Source organism: Euwallacea fornicatus, chromosome 34 (assembly GCF_040115645.1).
Source record: "Euwallacea fornicatus isolate EFF26 chromosome 34, ASM4011564v1, whole genome shotgun sequence".
Lineage (NCBI taxonomy): Eukaryota > Metazoa > Arthropoda > Insecta > Coleoptera > Curculionidae > Euwallacea > Euwallacea fornicatus.
The window spans coordinates 2,210,015-2,228,520 of NC_089574.1; the positions used below are offsets into that span (position 1 = coordinate 2,210,015).

Below are 18,506 nucleotides of genomic sequence, written 5' to 3' on the forward strand. Positions count from 1 at the left end.
ATTTTCTTTTATAGCTAATTTACTAGTCATTTGTTATTGGTTTACTGGTACAGACTGCAAAAGGTTCATGTTTCAATAATTTGGTTTTAGTAGCTCTGTGTGGGACCTTCAGTTTGCATATTCAGAGTGAGATATAATTGAAACATTTGATTAGTCACCGGAAGGATTATAATTTTCATCATCCCTTAAATATCCCTTCCACATGTAATTAGCGTTGTTTCTCGTCAGATGGGTCTATATTTCTGCTCTAATGTGAATGAAAGTGCCAGGGGTATAAAGTAAATTATAAAATTATCAAATTGAAATTTGCAAGCAAATCTGCTCTGCGGCCATTCCACCGGCTGCAATTGAGTATCACAGATAGATAGATGATGAATTTTCTATCTGTTCGGGAATATTTTCGAATTACGGCCATTGATTTTCGCCTAATAACACAACATTTTTTGACTCGCATCAAACAAACTATTATTATATTAATAAACTATTTAATAATTATCAATACTGTCAGCCCTGCTCGCAAACTCCGTGTTTTAGCAGTACATTATAGACAGCCAATTATACACAAATTCGGGAAAACAAAACAATATTCAAATTCATTACTCGATAATTATCCGTCACACACACACATGGGTCGTAAAACATTCAGTTCTTGCCATCTTTTATTCTGCCTCATGCCACGCTTCAGTCAATGTCACGGCCTTTGAATTTTTGAAACACGTTACTCGCATTCTTCCGGCAATACTCCCATGAATAGCGGGTTGCGTTCACTGTCAAACTTTGATCTCTAGAGACGAAAGCGAGTGTTATGGGATATTTTCCGTCTAGGGAACAGAACGGTGTTTTCAGTTTGGGTAAAATATGATGAAAAGTGTCTCTTTACATAGTCACAAAGGAAGTTTAATTTTTAAGAGTGAATTTTAATGTTGAATAAATAATTCCTCACCCCTCCACGGGTCGCCTTGTCGGAGATACCCATGGGATGAGCTGCTCCCAACCCGTCCGGCAGGACGGCTTTCGGTACACCAGTAAATCAAGAACAAGGGAGACCATCTAAGAGCCTTCTCACACGGCTCATCGGGAGATGGGCAGCTCCGAGACGGTGCGCACCAACTTCAGTTTCACGTGCGTTATTATTTATTATAAAGTTATCAAAAAAAAAACGGAAAACTGAGGCCTCGAATGTGAAAAATTGGATGTTATAACGTAGGTAAATCTCGCGAGTCGCTGGTAGAGTTCCGTGCCGGTAATTTTGGGACACTCTGTACACGCAAATCCAAATAAAGAGCGAAAATAAATAGAGAAAATCTTAAGGAATTATCGTGCGTAAAATTATCATTGCAACGCGTTATGCAAAACTGCAAATCATTTGTGTACACCCCGTTTTTTAGAAATAAACGAGTTGTTCATACGCTCATGTTATGGAACGTATGCTGAAAGTAAAGTCTATTTAAATTTAAATAGGACTATCATACTTCCGTACAACATGGAAGAGAATTATATTTATGGATTATAATGCGCTAGAAGGCAAAGAGAAAAAGCATTATCCGGCTTGGTAAACAAAAGACACAAAAACGCCGGGAAAAGGGGTATGGCTTGCCGGATTATAAAACGTGACTTTACAAGTTGTCTTTAGGGATTTAATTACAAAAAGCTGACAGGACACGCCGTGTTTAAATATTAAGTTTTTGTTTATTGTGTTTTAAGATGCAACGAGGTAATTTGCATTTTGAAGCGACGTTCATAATAACGTGCCTTACGGGAGATATGTAACTCGGGCTAAAGAAATACTAACTTTAATAGCGCCAGAAATCCGTTAATTAATATGAACAAGGTGAATTAAATTAGTTGCATAAATAGGGTTTATAGGGGACGTATTAGTTTACAGGTCTCGCTAATAGCGTTAAATAGCGTTGTCTACGTGCTTGGAAACTTATTTACGCCTCAAAGTCCTCTAATGGCCTAGCAAGAGTCTTCTTGCACGCTCGGCACTATTGCATGCCTATCTCACTAATTATGATACGCATTAATCATACTAATTAGGCTTTTGCTGAGTAAGAGGTCTATTTATGCAAATAAGAGAAGTGCTTTGACTTCACGGGGACAGGTTTGGAGGATCTCAATTGTCTAATACAAGTCCCGAAACTAATTAGCTTAACTATAAGTTGATACCTACATTGCAGATATTAACTGCCTGCCTGTACAGAATGCAGGCTTCTGGAACTCAACCTTGGGGATCTCGGCGACCACAAAAGGTGGGAGATCGTCGAAAAATTACGAAATTTTGGAAAAAACTCGGAAGCTGCAGCTTCTCTTCTTATACAAAGTGGCTACGTCGTGATTTTAAATCCAACGTTTCGATTATCGACAGCCATGATCAACTTCGATTTTTCTAATGGGCGCCGTTTCGAATTTTGGCACTTTTGATTCGAGCATTTTCGATCTATCTAATCTAAGAATATCATCCGTTTACTCTTCTAAAAAATTGTTCACTCGCATTTGTTGCACCAACCTACCGTGCTGACCTGAGACACTAAATTTAAAGTTAAAACCAAAGTCCCATTTTCAGGACATTAAGTTGAAACTTTTGGGAAAATAATGAAGATTAGTATAAATAATCTCTTTAAAATTTGCGATAATCTGACTACGGAAACATCTGGATATCACCAGGCATTCTGTGGACCCGTACGTTATCTAATATTAGTCCCAAGGTGCAAGAGAAACATTTAAAACACCAGGGAATGTTTATAGTGTAACTCAGTATAAATTTCATATTTTAATGGCCGTTTGCGCCAAAGGGATTATTCCAATTCGTAATATCCCTTACTAGACGATTTCTGGGAAATACAGGAATTCCGCAACATTATCTCTAATTAAAATGGACCAAATCCATGCAAACCGGTAGGAAATATTAAATTCTGTTATCCAATATTACGATTCAGCTTGCGCAAATTGCCAAACTGTCTCAGAAAAAAGGAGCGGAAATTCCTGAGCGAGCTACGTGAATGGCGTGGTAAAACTTCCACCTAAAATTCTTGCCAGTTAAATAACAAGAACAATTTGGAATATTGCTGTGTTCATCAAATTTTGCAGTCAAGTAACGAGAACATGAATATTCTAGTAATTTTCCTACAAATTCTTTACGATACTGATGCCCTTGGGAAATATTTGTAGTGCAAAGTTAGTATGTCACGTTTCATACCAACGTGAAGTAAAATTTTAGATGAAACGAAGTGGAAAGACCTGTCCAGCTTAGCATAAATAACGACCGGAGAACGTTCGCTTAGGTCTGAATTTGTATTTAAGGGATGTTGTTTCTGTGTAATCTGAGGCTCAAAGTCTCCAACGAAACTAATTTATTACATATTGCAAACGGTATATATGTGTGTGACCCTGAACAGGTTTTGTCCGAAAATATTTACAAATCGTAGCTGTAGTGCCGCTCTTTTAAGAACGTACAGGGTCTTTGCTTTGTCATTAGATATCTAGCGTCTTTACCAGAAGAACTTTGCGACAACGTCAAAATGGCTTTTACATTCCTTTTTTTGACACTTATCAAGTTTTTACTAACTTTTTGACATATATGTAACTGAGAATTCGGATCTGTCTTTAGACACCGAATCCCCTAAGGCGCGGACGTGAACCCCATTTGCCATATATCAAACTATTTTGAAGTCGCAACTACCGATAGTACAAAAAGTGCCATATTTCAGAGGTCGATTTTTCGAACGTCTGCTTCTGGAGCCCGACCATGAGGATCTCGGCTTATTAATATCGGCGGCTGCTGATTTAGAAATGGAGTCTTTTATAATTCCCCAGAGATAACAATCTAATGGGGAAATATCGGGTAGATGTCCCGGCCAACGTACGCCTCTACGGTTTGAAATAACTGTACCGGGGAATATTTCACCTGTACGGCTAACTTAACGTTAACACTTGGGTAAATCCTTATGAGGGAATATAAAACAATAACCTAAACCTAACCTAATGACCTAGCCCGACCAAACAATCGCAATTTTGCGAGCGCAATACTGAAGACCGGAACGCCCCGGCATGTGCAAGTTACACCGCGGTACAGAATTTCAGTTATCCTTAAATTTCTTTCATCAGTTATACTTGGGGCAACGTGCATGGATAAAAAATAATTGCAAAATAGCACCATAACTGTCAAGGTCTCTGTTTTATTCGTTTTCCAAACACCCCAAACAGATGCGGAACCTCTAACAACTCCAACTAAAGCGGAAATGGCTATTTGGCTGCTACCTTGCTCTGGTCGACGATAACTTCCCGGTTTAAAGATAAATGTGGCTGTTTTGTTTCAATATATTAAAGCCAATGGTTGGCTTTGTTCCTCTGTAAACTTGAAACTATTGCCAGATCCCATTGGTTTCTGGGGTTTCACGGGACGCTTACCAAAGTAAGCAGTCAGATATAAATTGCAAACTTCCGAAAACGAACGCATGGAAAGTCTTTTTCTCGGCGAGAATTAGATCGTTTCGACAAAGGCCGTCTACGTCATAAATCTCTAGGGTGCTTTATTATTTTTTATTGAATAAAATGCATTATTTTACTTTGGTAATGGTTGCTTGGTAACGACCATCATCAAAGACTTGCTGGCACAGCGTTACATTTGATCTACGAAATTCTCCACTTTATGTTATATGTTCTCGATAAATCCATAAATGACCGTTTGTTTTTTGGTTTAAGTAGCTTTATTGATACGTAGATTTAGGTTTACCCTCGTAATCGAATACCCTTCAAGAGAACATAGTTAGCGTCAATCCTCGTTCAAATTAATTTCTGTTTGTGTTTTGGTTTAGTCTTATAGACCGAGATTATACGCTTTTATTTCAAACTCAACTAATCTGGTAAATTTGTTAATTATACGGTGTTAGCTCACGTTTAAATTCAAGCAGATTTCTTTAGAAAATCAGTCACTCCGCCTGTAGACGCAAAAATAGTCGCATTTTAGGCTCGCAGGGTGGTCATGTGGAGCGATAATTATTTATTGCTTACTGAAATTTATGCACTTATTTCCTTGTAAAAGCTATACGATGGCTGAGCTGAAAACGAGCTGAGCTATTGCCGGCGTTCTTGTCTCTAATCTAAATAAAAATTATCATTTTTTTTCGTCGAATTGAGGCTCCAAATTAGAATTCAATACGAAATAAAAGGAAGAGTCGCGTCCCAGGTCGAGAATTTCATAAAAAAAAAAAAACAACCGTCGTCGTGGCGAATAAAAAAGTTCTAGTGTATTTAAGATTTGACCTTCTGGAAACGGATCCAATATCCCTGATGATCTCAAAATAATAATCCCCGTAGAACGTGCACCGAGAAGCAGAAACATTATACACCATATTTCATTGCAATCCAGATAGCCGTTTTTGACCTATCTGCAAAACTTTTAAAAAAAGTTAGACTGGGAGACTGGATCTCCAGAAGGAGACAATTTCGTATATCGTAAATATATCACCATGAATCGATATCCTCTTTACCGAGAAATATGTGATTAGGCGTCGACCCTCTCATTCTAAGAGACGCTGTGTAGACGCGCTCACAATTAGAAACATTCATACTAAGCTGGCACATATGTAAATTTTAACAATTATCAACACAAATCGGCAACAATTATGTATTCTTTGCATTTTTGAACCTTTTTGGCATTCACAAACATTCTATCAACGTAAAATTGACCTGTATGATTTTAATTTTGTGGTTCGTTTTGAAACCAAATAGAACTTAATTTTTTTCCTTCCTATGTACGAATTATTTTTTTGTTTTTAATCGTGGATATTGTCGAGAAGACATAGCATAATATTTTTAAAATTTTGTACCCAAGTTTATTGTTAAATAAATGAAAATTTTTTAGTAAATAATGATTTCACAACAGACATATCATTTTCACTTTGAGCCACTGTATGCTAGCTCCTCACGAAAGGATTTTGCTCGTGTTTCCTCAATAGTTAAATTTCTCGCAATAGTTGTATCGTGAAGTTCTCGATATCAATAAATCTTAATAAATTGACAAAGGTTATTGATTAATTTAAACGAAATAGTTTTATGAGACTGTGAACTCAGAATGGTCCGAACGCAAAGTACCCAGTCCAAAATCATCTTGGTTGCCCCTTAATGGAAACGCCACATGTCCATCATCGGAAATGATCGAACATTTAATTCTCGAGCTAGATCATACGGTGAGGGACGAAAGTATTGGCACACCAGAAATTTTAATATAAAACGAATGATTCTGGTGCATTAGCAAATAACAAAACAAATGAAAAATTATTTATTTTCAACCTTACATTTTAAAATATTAATTGCCCCTACATTTAATATTACAAGATTTTTCTAACAAATAATAAATTGCAAATATGTAAATTAACTATTGAAATTCATGAATAAATATAATAGCACACTTTCGTTATATACAAAATTTATTACAACTACTCCTTTGTATGGAAACCTTTCCTTTTTATTACTTCAGCTAATCGTCTTGGCATTGAACGTACTAAATGGTGAGTTCGATTTGGTTCTATATTTTCCCATTCTCGTTGTAATATTTCTTTCAGCTCTAGTTTGCTTGAAATGTGATGTTTTCTTTGCTAATAGAGGGTTTTTTTCTGGCTACCCTACCTCTATATCTGACACACTGAAGGTTGCTGCGTACTGTTTTACTGCTAAAGTCTTTACTATCCTCTGCTCTTAAAATAGAAGCAATTTCTGATGCACTGGTTTGAGGATTAAATTTAATTTTATTGCCTAATTTTCTCTCTTCCCGTACAGACAACTTCTTCGGGCGGCCACTTCAGAGTGGATTCAAAAAATCATTACTATTTTCAAATTTTTTTATAACATTTCCAGCTGTAAAACGGCGCTTCTTTACTATACGTGCAAAATCTGGATAAGATCTACTATTTTTACATAAGCTTACAATTATTTTTCTTAATAGTCGTTTCTTGACCCTTGCGTTCCATTATTATCAAAACTACCGACTCGCTGAAAATACTTTTAACTTTGCTTGTCCCTACACGCAAAGAGTACATATCAAGTATAAAAATAGTAAAGAAATTGTTTGTGAATCGGGAGAACCATATATTTATGTATATATTTAAAGTGTGCCAATATTTTTGTCCATGGATTTCCATAGTTAGTTTACATATTTGCGATTTATTACTTGTTAGAAAAATCATGCAACGTTAAATGTCGGAGTAATTAATGCTGTAAGATATGAGGTTTAAAATAAATCATTTTTATTTGTTTTTTGATTTGCTAATGTATCAAAATCAGTCATTTTAAATTAAAACTTCTGGGATGCCAATACTTTTGTCCCTCACTGTGTATTTGGTACCTCCACCCTGAAATTACGTTTGGTCTTTCCATCGGACAGATCAGTGTTCTTTAATTCGCCTTTTTTAAAGATCTACAGATTTCTCAAACATGAAATTTCTCATATTCAAAAGGAATTTTATGTATGACTTTTTAGTGTGTTAAAAAAACGCGTCACGCGGGAGCGGCGCATTTTCTGAAGCAGGTTTTGGAAACAAAACAATAACGCTTCGGTTGTCAGTATTAATGGCGTCTCCGAGTTGTCTCTCGTTTCGCTCGCGGAAAATATCAAATTTCGAGTGAAAACGTGTAAAACATTTTGAAAAGTTTGTACGGAGTTGAAGGTTAATTTTATAGTAAACATAATGAGCTTTAGCACGAGATTCTGCCCGGCTAAGTACAAGTAAAAATCGCACATTAAAAATGTGTTTTTATTCCACAATACCGGGAAAATCGTATCGTTTACGTTCAAGGTTGGGATTTTGAGAAGAAAAAAAGTCATCGGCAGACCTGAGGCCGGGCAGTGCAGTGCGTGCAGTGCCATTTTGAAAATAAACAGTAAGTGAAATTTCTCTTCATTGTCGTCCCTAGTTTAACTTCCCTGATGTGTAAGTTTTGTGTTCTGCTATGGTGATTCCTCCACGTGGTTTCTATTAATGTTCAATTTCCTCCTTTAACAATTCCCTCTCATTCTCCCCTCATCTACACTTTGTAACTTGTGGCCTTCTTCGACTCTTCCATTTGCTCGATCCATTACGTTCTGTTGCAGAACCTCATGATGCACAATTAACGATTGAAATTTCATTATTTTTAATATACCCATAATGCAACAAACAATGCTGTAGATCTATTTGCACGATAAAACTACAGAATTCCCAAATTTCCTCTCATTTTACTAAATCTGGAAACATCGCATGTTACTTCCCATCGCGAATCGTTTCCGACCACCGATAAGCTTTACCTTTACAAAAAGCAAGTTGTAAATTTTGTTTATGTTTTCGTACCAATATCACTTCGTAGATGATTCACTCCAATGTCGAAGCGTCCATGAACAAGACGTTCGTAATGCGCGCTGCATTAATAATCGGGATAATCGGGTTTTCTTTTGTTCTAAAGCCTTGTGAAGTACCCCCTTGAAGCATCGATGACTTAATGAGTGAAATTGGGTGTCGTTTAACTGTCGTTTTATAAGTAAGAGTGGATATTGCTGACATGATTCTGACTCATGCTTTTGGTGCTCGGAGGTGAGTTCTTACTGTGTGTTTCTTATAGTTTCCAGTTGATTTTTTCGTGTCAATGAGAACGACGTAATTAGAATTCTAGTTGAAACTTGAAGTTATTTGCTAAATTTGGCTCTTCCGGAAGATACTTACGATTATCTTTCGGTATGACCGAAGATTAATATAAAAACTTGAGTTTTAAAGAGTTTTAAAGTATTCTCCTGATATGAATAACGAGTTTCTCAGCATGCCCGATCTCAACTGCGTAAGTTGAAGATTTTTTAGGAACTAATGTAGATCTTCTTTGTTTCAGGTGGCAACTTCGTACGCCTCTGTTTCCAGTCGAAATTGATTTGAAACTAGAACAGCTTTGAAGAATTTTTATTAACCAATAACGATTTTCTTTGTTTCAGGTCGCAACTGGGTACACCTCTGTTTCAAATGGGAAGCGATTTGAAACTTGAACTGCTTTGAAGGTTTTTAGGAACTAATTCTGATTTCTTTTTGTTTCAGGTCGCAAATAAGTACGCCTCTGTTTCAGATAGGAATTGATTTGAAATTAGAACTGCTTTGATGATTTTTTATCAACTGATATTGATTTTTAATGTTTCGCATCTCAACTGTGTACGCCTCTGCTTCGAGTCAAAATTAATTTATGATAAAACATTTTCTTCATCTCGCCAATAACACACATACATATAACGTAAATTCCTACTACTACTATGGTGTTAAAAAGATCTAATTTATTACCATAAAATGAAAGTTTTTACAAGCCTTAATCATCCAGAGTTGTGTAAAATTGGAACGGACGACGATTTTTCAAATTGGCTGAATGAATGTCTGATGTCCTATGACGCCACGACAGCACATTAGTCATATAGCGAAAGACGTCCTACCTACTTCGAGTTGCCTGTAGATTAAATGTTTCTTTGATTGATGATACACTATGGTCACTTAAATATTTTCGCACTTAAGTTCCCATTGGAATTTTTGTTATCTGTGTTTCGGTGTGAAATTTCAGTCATTCATCCAATTCATTGATAAACTTTAATTCGATAGTAACCGAAAACTGAGCAAAGCAGGGTATATATTAGGTAATTCCACACATCAATTACTTATTAACAATCCTGGGCCGTTAATAACTATTTAAAAATGTCTCTCAAAACAATATCGTGAAATATGTACCAGAACCTGAACAGACGCTTTAGTTCCCCACATTCTAACGATAATTTTATCATTTCATTAAAAGAGTAAACATTGTGGTTGACATCAATGTGGTGCTAGATTCGCGTCTTGCTACGATCAAACAGGCTTTACTACTTGAGAAGAGTCATAAAATGGTTTTTATTTCCTAAGCTATACCACCATTATTCTTTATAGTCTAATATAAAAAGGATGAGAGTTTCCCACGGAGCCCAAGTGAACATATAAAAATTGGGATTTTCAAGAATTCTAAATTGGAATATAGAAGGTATTTTTATGACGAATTTTCCGGTTTAGATTAACATATTCACAGCCTTTTGACGAAAGGATATTACTAGGGGTGCAGTCACAGCTATTCAGTGATATGGCCTTGAAAATTATGAAAGTGTCCCCATTCTTGTAAATACATTAAAAAGTCTGCTCCTGAAAACTTATTATGAGGGACTAATTCGATTTTTTAACGATTAAACTTAAAAAGGAAAAAATGCAGAAACCTAAAAAGAACTTAAAACTGCACAGAATTTTAGCTTTATAATTCCAAATCGCTTAACTATAAACTTTTAACTCTTCAAATTCGCATTTACCTACTGAAATCACGAATTCCCTTTTATCTGATAAACTCGTGCTCTTCTTTTGATATCATTAAATATTCTTATTATGAAGTTGCATAGTTTGACCTTTGCTCCCAGTGTCACGTTTAAATAATTTCTCTAGGTTTTCTCGCCAGTTTATAATTGCATATTAAATTATCTGCATATCCGAATACTCCCGCTGTTTCTACTGTTTCTAGCGAAATATCACTCGCCATTTTGTAAACCAACCTAAATAGAAAGCATACTTTTCAGCGTTATTTGAATTACTCTAGAATTAGCACACTGTGCAACCCGACCATTCGTGGTATCTTTGTAAATGTGTTCGTCAATGCCATCTTCACAACTTTTGAGTTACAATATCGATTAAGTAGGGAAACTATTGTTTTTTGTGGATTCAAAAGAGCAGCAAAAACTTCACTTTTGTACAGAAATTTATGCGATAATATGTGTTCGGTTTGCGCAACGGTTTAATTTACGAAAATTTACGAAAAAACAGTTTCAACATTTTTCAAATTTCAGAAATTCATAGACCGACGAAGACTGAGTAAATTCAAGAAAGGAAGGGTTAATTTAATATTTAGATTAATATTCATAGTGTGCATAACCTACACCGATTTTCAAAAGTTTTCTAGTTAGAAACACACCAAAGATCCTTCACTTTTTGTCTTCATTTTCTAATTTGTAATCAGTATGAGTTTGTTCAAGTTAATTTATGCCGAGAGGGCCGAAAGCCCCGCATAAATTCATCAAAATTGCAAAGATATTTTTTTATGAAAAACACTCGAACACGTGGAAACTTTGTTATTAGTTATGCATTTTTTAATACAACACTCACGCATCCAGGATCGCTTATCTAGTTAATAAATGAATTTAATTTTTTATTTCGTATTTCATCATTGGCACATATTTCATATTAGAACAAATTCTAATAGACTCAACAGTTATCGAGAAATTTGCGACTAAACATCACAAAGAGCCATTGTAAAATTCACATAAATCATTTATTTGCCCAAAAGGCTTGACTTTTTTTTATTCGCATTGGCATTTTGCCAGAACAACTATTTCTATTCACTGTATAATACGATAATTAAATAAAATGCCCACTGTGTAAATTTTACTTAACATGTCCATTTTTGTGAATGGCATACATAAGTTTTTATATAACAACATGAGAAAGCAAGCTATGAAATTAGATCACCCCTTGAATTCGTCATTTTACGTATAAACAAAAGTTATTTTCACAACAAGGGAGGACAATGCTACTTTTACTCCCGTGAATAATAGGTGGCCAGACGCGAAGCGAACGACATTCTTCACAGGTTTTGTTTTATGGCAAACAACCATGTTTACCTGTTTATATGCAGGATGCGAAGGGAGGAAAATACTTTTGCTCCCTAAGGAGGAAAGTATTTTCCTCTCTCAGGTACAATAGTGCTGCGCTACCCCCTCCCCCCTTGCCGGAGGTGAAAGTTCTGCTTTACGTCACATTTAACACTTATCGCTAATCACCTTCGACTTAAGTGGAGAGATGCTTATGAGCGCGGTGACAGCACACAGAAACGAAATACTTAAATAAATTGAATCGAAACACTAACGTTAACTCCGTCCAGGAAAATGTTCATCCAACAGGAAGGAAATGAAAGGTGTTCGTGGCTCAAAATTAATATTTCCGCTTCCGCCATATTAAAATGTAAGCGGTGGAATAAATTTTGCACTTCAACTTTCATCATTTGGCTTTCAGCTTATTTGATTTGCGCCCATTATGGTGCCTAGCAAAGCTGATATGGGGTTCTATTTATGCCAACACGTGCTATTTAATAGCGCTGTTATCAGGTTGTTAGTCACGGGTTTTCAAGAACGATTTCAGTTCACAAGCATTTGCGTTTAAAAGGGCAGAACGTGACATCTTGTTCTTCCCCATATCTATAAAGCAGACAAATTGTTCAGGTTAGAAATTGTTCTACTTTAATTTGTTTTTTCTTAACGCGCCGTTGTTTGTCTTCAATTGAACTTGTGCGCTGTATATTTGCAAGAGCAATTGTTAGTTGAATAATAATACTAAAAATACTAATCCGTTATTCTTTACTTCCTCGAAATTCCTCATTATAGCATTGTCCTCTATTGTGTAGATTAATACGTTATTGATCCTTCAGCAAAAATAACTTCTATTCACGTCCTCTCTGCCTTAGATGTGGATAGTGAATAAAGGGGGCCTTATTATTCTATTGGCAGCTAATAGACAGGGGCAAGAATTCATTATTTTTGGGGCAGTCGCGTGCTTTAATTAGAAAAAAAAACACAACTTAAAATAACGGTCTGTACGTTCTCCATGAAATAAATAAGGCCCTTTGCAACGTTGCACAAAATTTGCCGTTGTGATCGTTAAGATAGGAGTCAGCTATTAAAATAAAAATATTACTTATACAACGGGGATGTGAGTGGCCGTTTCATGCTAAAAGCAGTTGCTCATAACAAATTTTCAGCATTTACCCGGTCGGTTTCCTACCAGAATGGGTTCAAATCGTAAACGCCACGATTATTTTTTTATCCTACTGTTGTGCCTTTATGACACGGACACTTACTAACCCGAATTAAGTTTTCTGTCATGGGACGGGTTGCAGAACTTTTAAAAATCGATCATTTCTCATAGAAATTAAGCTTCCCCTGAAATTCCATTAACTCGATTCAACAACGGATAACAAAGCAACTACCATTGTTTTATCTTGACAAGATAGACTGCGATAACATCAACTTATTCCACGAGGGTTTCGGCCTTTAACGCGGAACAAAATTTCATTATTTATGTATAACCTGTTGTACCTGCACAACCGAAGCACAAAGGGACATCTGAACAATATTTTATAGTCAACGAATAGGTGGTGAAACGTGGGTACAAATTTACTTTTGATGGAGAAAATACCTGGGATTGAAATAGAGTGTTTATAGCTATCGTCTTAACTCACCCATCAAAGGTAAATAGCCTTGAAAGAATATCGTCGATAAGAACACGAAGGCAAATAGTAATGGAAAATAATTTCAGAAAGCAACGACTAAGTCCAAATTCACAAAAAAAAATCGAGCACCTTTCTACCTCGTAATTTTTTTTTGCGGAGGATAACACAACAAAATTCGGACTTAGCTTTACTCATGAAGGTGGATTTTTAGTAATTTTCGTATATTTTATGCTGACAGTAAGAGGTTGCCTCAGAGAGGTTAAATTTCGCCATCAAAGGTCCTTCGTATGTGATGTCTGGCATAAATAGAATCCGCGACAAAATTTTATTCATCCATTAGCATTCATCATGCATTCACTCTAGCTTTCGAAAAGAGAAAATGGGAAACAGGTTAGGATAAAGGGAATCCCATTTTGGGAATACAGATAAAGAGTAGGGCTTCCCTGTTTTGACTATTCAGTTAAAGTTGTCAAGGACTTGGAGGAGGGGGGGTCACGAATGCACATCCCTGCTTTTCCTTACCAAATAGGGCTCCATTGATCTTATTTATTTAGTTTGAGCATTCGGAGGGACTTATGGGGGACGACGAGTGGTTATCCCATGTGGCATTTTTATGAGACAGATTGCAGGCTTTAGTATAGCCGCTCCGTTGTTATTTAGAATTCAGGGGATCTCACTTGATGGACAGCATTCAGTAGGGCTACCTGAATTTATTCTGTGAGGCCCATTTTAGGTCTGGAAATTCTGTTGCGAGACGAGTTGTTTTTATATATGGGTGTTAATTGCGTCCGTAGGGCAGTCGTGGGTTGTACGTTATATTTATTACAAGCAAGTTCATAAGAGTCGTCTCTCTCTTGCAATTGGTTCGTACGAGCTACGAAAGTGAAAAGAGGGAAAATTGCAATTATAAAGTTGCACCATTTCGACGAAAGTCAGTCAAAAGAACCACATAGATTTGAACGGACAAGACCGCCTTTCGGGCCCACGCGGCTGGAATATCTCTTTCGGGCCTGGTCCTCCTCTTTAAAATGTCTGAAATTTGCTACGAAGATAAATACACGACGCAAAGACAAAAACGTTCATCACATTATTTTATGTATCAAATGATTTTCTGTCATTCGAGCAATAACGGAATGAGCCATAATATCAGCGCTATCCCTAACCGGCATTCTGCCGATAAGGCAAACTCAAGCGCTTATCGTATTCCAGCATGCATTAGAGTTAGGACAACATATTCGTTTATCTAGTACTGTTAACTGTTTAAATTAAACATGCTGAAGTAGGAGTTCTCTATTTAACATTTTTCTAAAATTACGTGATGGTTTATATGATATTTGTTAATAAATTGTCTGGCATTAAATCAGCACTAAGACCTGAAGGATCCTTCAGTACGTTTATTAAAACGACAGGGAATCGGACGAATAAATTCCCAAGGAAAATCTTTTTTTGATTTGGACAGAGATATTGAATTGAAAAGCCATCATTATGATCCGGCTCTTTTACATTCAGAATAAATTATATCGTACTTATAACGCAGTGAATGCAAATTCACCTTTCATCCGATGATCATGCGAGGGATCGGCTTTTGTGTCATTTATATTCCGCTCCTCTCGAGGAGCTTTTCCCATTTTTATTGGGTCAGTTGTAAACAATGGACCCCATTGTACGTCCTATCAAAATGATGAGTCGGATTAGCATATCAGGAGGCGTAATCTCAAACTGTTTTCTTTTTCGAATTCCGAAAGGATAATAAATTTATTATCTTGGGAGACAAAATTGGGCCAGGAAGATGCGGTATAGTCTATTAATATTCATACGTTAGAATTATGAGTGAGTGGCATATTTTTGTCAGAAATCTATGATGATTCTATAGATGTAGGTTAATTATGCCATAAAATATTCTATTCTAGGTTTTGAACAAATGGATTGGTTTTTATGTTATTTCTTTATTGCCTTCTTCAAATATGACAGATCTACGATCGAGCCTCTAAACTTTTAGTTTATCAGTTGACTCGGAACCAACTTGAAGCTTTTACTCCCTATTTTTGAAAACGTAACATTTCCAACTCAACAGACGAGTAGAGTCGCTATGTCTTAGAAATATCTTGTCCCTAATCAGTTTAATGCTTGCACACAAGTTTTAATGGGTCAAACGCCCACAAAACAAATGCTTCAGGTTAGGTAGTCATTTAAATTAGATTATATTCTTAGCATCTCGGCATGTAGCACACAGAAATTCAATATGTAGTTTGGGCCGGTCATTTCAAATATTATTTAAAGCTAGCTAACTCCAAAAATGGGAGGTCGAGCACTTTTGGCGAAACAATTAAATTATGTATGATACATTTAACAAAAGGAACGAACCCTTTGTAGGCTTATAGGGCAGTATAAGAGAACATCTTGCATAAAAGATTCTGCTGCGGCATAAGGAAAACATCAAACTTCGTCCAAACGAGGCAGTGTCGTTAAATAAAAAACGAGGGACGTGTTATGTGCATAGGAAGAGGCTAAAATAAAGCTACGACTTGGAGAAGAGTCTTAGAGAAATTTTACCACCGATTTTTCAAACACCATTAAGTCGGAAAGACTTTTACAGAATTTATAGTTCTCCTAAGAAAGCTTATGCCAACATATTAAATCTATTAAAGTTTGATGTTATTGGCACTCTCTACGGGTCATATTGGATCTTATGATCTTTCTGAATTATGTTTTTGAAGTTCTTTTTACCGATGCTCCTTCCCTGATCTCGTTTGCCGTAGAAGTAACTTGACGCAAGACAGAGCAATTGTCCGAATTTCTAAAAGGCTTCAGTGGGCTTTACTGGGTCGAGGCACCCAAAGGTGGTTTCGCTGTACGATAGTTCGATTAAGTTACTATAGGGTGTTCAATCAATTTCTAATTTAAAGGTTCGTCAAGATGCATGGACGAAAAATCCGAAATCTCATTTACAAAAACCTCCAGAATTCATAATTCTGTTCAAAATTCTAAAGTGCGAAACATGCATTCTTCTTTAATGACCCACGCCCTAGGTCACCGTATCTATCACGACATACACTTTTATAGGTCAGTTCAGGTTAGTTCTGTTAGTAAGCAGGTGAGACCGGAAGTACGCGAAAATATATTTGAACAAGACACTGCTGGTAAAAGTCTCTGCTGCAAAATATCAATTTTCTTTATGGCAGTGATTCTACCTGGCTCATAGAAATAGGCAATTTAAGACTCTTTCATTTCCATTAACAGACGGTTGGACATACAGGGTGCGCTTTAACATGAGCTATAAGGATTTTAACGCAATGCATTTCACTATTTTCTTTTCAAATGAGCCTTGGTTAAGATTACCTAACAGGTCATTATTTATGAAAGTGGTGCAGGTGGTGTTTTCCAACTGAAATTGCCCATTGGGTTGAGTCAGACTTCTAATAAAAATTCCTGATGAGCAATAGAAAAGGAAACGGGGATTCCTTCTCGGTTAAAGTCTGCATTTTTAATGACCGTTCCTGTTTCAATCCCGTAAATAGTGTCAGCTACAAAAAAACACAAGCCAGCTCCATAGCTAATCCCTATGCCTGTTAGGTAATTTTGCCTTTAGCTCAATTAAAAAACAAACAGTCAAATTCATTGCATTGATATCCCTATCGCTCTGGTGATTGACAGAACACCCGGTGTAAATTGCCCTTACCTTATAATGCAGTACAGGCCTATCATTTATCCTAAAAGGTGATTAATTACGAATTAGTGAAGATCAACATTGATTGTGAAATCATGTCGTGAACTCCGAAAAAATATGTACAATAAAGGCGTAACACTTCACCTTCACTAATAGTAAAAGAAAAATCACTAGTTATCTAGTTAAGTGAGTTGAGTACTGACTAATCAGGAGTCAGTTATGCGAGAAGGACGAATTTGTACGGGTTGTCAATACGTTTATTCACGCCTTGCAGGTTCCGGCAACGAGATGAAACGCGTGAATTGTCGCGTTTTGGCGTAACGACGAATTCATCCCTAAACGCAACATAGCGACTGCTACGTTGGCTCCACCCGGATTGCGAGCCCTCGTTCACCGGAGTAATCCGGGCAATCTCGAAAACAGCCGAGTACTTCTTGCACCGGAGCCCAGGAAACAACGGCCGTGAAATTGGCTGATGGAACTGGAGGTCGCAGGAGCTATAGAATTCTACCGGTTGAATATTGTCGTGTTTTCGTAAAGTACACGACAAGTAACGAGGGTAATGTAAAGGGGGTTCCCTTTTGGGTTTCGGAATGTCAAAGTTATAATTTCTGATTAAGGCGAAATGCGTTGAGTTTACGTTGTGAGAAGACGTTGAATTGTTGCCTGAAATGTCTGAAATTACAACAGAAAATATTATATGAAAGTTAGGTAGCGTAATCTCTCTTGCGCGCGTTGCAACTCACTCGCCACACTGGTCTATACACAGTGTTTTGCGTTATTTGGTTGCACCGCCAAGGTGGTGAAGCACATCATTGTAACCAATAAACGTAAAACTACAATTTACTTAGCTAGATTAGGAATTCATTATCTCAGAAACAAAAAATATAACGCATCCCGAACCATGGCGTTTGAAAGCGTATTTCGTAGTCATCGAACATACGCAATAGTATTATTGTTTAAAACTAATAATGGAAAACACTATACAGATCATTAAAGAATAAGTATCCGATAGTTCACAGGGTGATTTTTCAGGAAGTTTGAAGATGGAAAGTAACAAGTATATGTCCTAATTCGGTCACTTTTCAAGATACGGGGCATCAAAGTTGGAAAAATAAATCACATATTCTTCAATACCTTTATACCTTTTCCTGCCATATTTTCGAAATTTTGTTATCTGGGTTTTTTTGAGATGACAAACTAAAATCTATCAACAATTTGGTTGCATTTCCTAGAGGGCGACACAAGTGACCATAAAGACAGTTTTAAACGGCTGCAACTTTTTTCAGCCACACTGTATCTCACTTTCGAGTAAAAAAATCTGTTTTCCTACCTTGGTTATTTCAAAAAAAGGACGCCTTATTGCGATCGCTAGAAACAACGCTTTTTGAGAAAAACGCATCTAAAGCAGATCATGCATGCTAATTATTTTAACATTTTTAGATTGGAAAAATCATCATCATCTGTGAAATATCGGACATTTATTCAATAACACTCTGTATTATACATACGCCAACGTTGAGGGTTACATAATCATGTGCCGAAC

At 36.5% G+C, this 18,506-nt stretch overlaps 1 protein-coding gene across 3 annotated transcripts in view; it reads right to left on the minus strand.

The window, feature by feature from the left end:
• Positions 1-17,325, minus strand: part of LOC136348698 (nephrin-like) — a 157,200-nt gene extending 139,875 nt beyond the window's left edge. For 2 of the 3 annotated variants that reach the window (XR_010733711.1, XM_066299774.1), the window contains exon 1: positions 16,973-17,325. The gene's annotated coding sequence lies outside the window, so the exon portion shown is untranslated. The remainder of the gene's footprint in view (positions 1-16,972) is intronic. The other variant, XM_066299773.1, reaches the window with a different exon arrangement.
• Between the last annotated feature and the right edge of the window lie 1,181 nt (positions 17,326-18,506).